We start from the raw sequence: 2,500 nt of genomic DNA, 5'->3' as shown, positions 1-2,500 counted from the left end.
AACTCGAGCAAGTGAAAAAAAAAGTAACAGGAGCGAAAGCATCTCTGTCGGCTTGGGGGTACGCCCGTTTCCGTTTCAACTTGTCTCGCGAGGGTGGTTTCGGGGCCAGCAGGAGAGCTCGTCGGGGTAGCAGGCCCTGCAGCCGTGGTCACCGCCAAACCCCCACAACTCGAGCAAGTGAAAAAAAAAGTAACAAATAAGAAAGGATCGTCGGCTTGGGGGTACGCCCGTTTCCGTTTCAACTTGTCTCGCGAGGGTGGTTTCGGGGCCAGCAGGAGAGCTCGTCGGGGTAGCAGGCCCTGCAGCCGTGGTCACCGCCAAACCCCCACAACTCGAGCAAGTGAAAAAAAAAGTAACAAATAAGAAAGGATCGTCGGCTTGGGGGTACGCCCGTTTCCGTTTCAACTTGTCTCGCGAGGGTGGTTTCGGGGCCAGCAGGAGAGCTCGTCGGGGTAGCAGGCCCTGCAGCCGTGGTCACCGCCAAACCCCCACAACTCGAGCAAGTGAAAAAAAAAAGTAACAAATAAGAAAGGATCGTCGGCTTGGGGGTACGCCCGTTTCCGTTTCAACTTGTCTCGCGAGGGTGGTTTCGGGGCCAGCAGGAGAGCTCGTCGGGGTAGCAGGCCCTGCAGCCGTGGTCACCGCCAAACCCCCACAACTCGAGCAAGTGAAAAAAAAAAGTAACAAATAAGAAAGGATCTCTGTCGGCTTGGGGGTACGCCCGTTTCCGTTTCAACTTGTCTCGCGAGGGTGGTTTCGGGGCCAGCAGGAGAGCTCGTCGGGGTAGCAGGCCCTGCAGCCGTGGTCACCGCCAAATCGCCACAACTCGAGCAAGTGAAAAAAAAAGTAACAAATAAGAAAGGATCGTCGGCTTGGGGGTACGCCCGTTTCCGTTTCAACTTGTCTCGCGAGGGTGGTTTCGGGGCCAGCAGGAGAGCTCGTCGGGGTAGCAGGCCCTGCAGCCGTGGTCACCGCCAAACCCCCCACAACTGTTGGGCGCCTACCTGCGCGGGGCAGGAGGACACTTTCCGATTTCAAATCTCCGTTTGCCGAGTCCACCCCGAACGCACGCGGGCGGGCGGGTTCGCATCACCCTTCGTCACAAGGGGCGAAGCCCGTTCCACCGTCTCGTCAGTAGTGCCGACCGGTCTGTGATCGACGAGGGGAGCCACACCAGGTCCGGCCCTGCTGCTTGGCGGCACCGCGTCGTCGGGAGCTCGCGACAGACGGAGGGTTTCGGTGTACTCTCCAGCCACGGGAAACGAAGCCGGTGATGCAGGCGCCGGTCTTTCGCTCCCAAATCGGCTGGGTTTACATCGTTGCTATCTAGTCACGCTCCCTTCAAACCCGACGGGGTACCTATTCCCCTCACCCGTCTGTGCGTATACAGCCTCTTTGCACTTGCGGGATGGGGGTGGTGGTTTAAAGACTCTCGAGTTGCCGCCCGTCGGTCTCCGAGCTCCGTGCAGTAGTGATCCCCAGCGAACTGCCAGCAGGGCGAACGAGCGATCCCGCTCTCGGTCGGGGCGCCTGGCGTCGATCGGTGGTCGGTGGCTTGCGGGCAAGCTGCGCTGTGAGTGTGGGAACGAGTATGACGAGCCGTTGCCGCGACTCCCAGTCCACCTCGGCGGTGGCTGGGCCGGGCGGGCGTCTGCTCGGGCGAGTGCCGCCCCCGCCTCCTCGCAGGAAGTCCGCTCGCCGACACGCCGCCACGTGCACGCGTCAGTGACGCTGCCGAACCGATGGCCGGTGCCCGTTCCCGCCTCTGCTTTTCCTAGGGCAAAGCTGCTGCACGCCTCGTGATACTAGGCGGGCGACATGGTGGCGGTGATCCTGCCTCCGTCGCTGCGGTGCGTTGGGGCACGCATCGCCTCTTGGGCGCCCTGTCCTCCTCCCCCCAATAGACGTATGTTTCTGCGGGCCGCACCAGGATGGTGCTCCCCATCGCTTCACGCCACCCTGCTCCGCCCGCACGCCGGCGTGCAGGTGGCTGTAGCTCAAGGTGGGGAGCGTATGTGCGGTCCGGGTCGCTTTCCTCTGGCGAGGGAGAGACCTAAAACAAACTCAGACAACTCTTGACGGTGGATCACTCGGCTCGTGCGTCGATGACGAACGCAGCTAGCTGCGAGAATTAATGTGAATTGCAGGACACATTGATCATCGACACTTTGAACGCACTTTGCGGCCCCGGGTTCTTCCCGGGGCCACGCCTGTCTGAGGGTCGTTTGGCAATCAATCGCACTCGCCTTGGCTGGCGAGAGCGCGGCTGGGGTGTCGCAGAGGACCCGTCCTCTTTGTCCCCCTAAGTTCAGACTCCGGAGCCCTCCGGCGTCGGAGCGCTTGGCCTTTCCCCCCCACCCTGCACATTCCGTTCGTCAGGCTCGACGCCATCCCCCCGCCGGGGAGCGCGGCCTGGCGTCCGTCTGTGTCGTGGCAGTGGGGCCAGCACGGCTGTCACCGGTCCCAGAATGGCTGTCGGTGGTTCACACTGTGTGTGTGT

General features: G+C 61.9%; 1 non-coding gene across 1 annotated transcript; it reads left to right on the top strand.

Annotated features, from left to right (window-relative positions):
- Positions 1-2,070: 2,070 nt before the first annotated feature.
- LOC140475382 (5.8S ribosomal RNA) lies at positions 2,071-2,224 on the top strand. The gene has a single exon (XR_011959923.1). It is a non-coding gene; the product is annotated as a 5.8S ribosomal RNA (ribosomal RNA).
- Positions 2,225-2,500: the final 276 nt, after the last annotated feature.

This window comes from Chiloscyllium punctatum, unplaced genomic scaffold, assembly GCF_047496795.1.
Source record: "Chiloscyllium punctatum isolate Juve2018m unplaced genomic scaffold, sChiPun1.3 scaffold_1605, whole genome shotgun sequence".
Classification (NCBI taxonomy): domain Eukaryota; kingdom Metazoa; phylum Chordata; class Chondrichthyes; order Orectolobiformes; family Hemiscylliidae; genus Chiloscyllium; species Chiloscyllium punctatum.
Note: the sequence above shows the minus strand (reverse complement) of the source record. Positions and strands in the feature narration are given on the sequence as shown.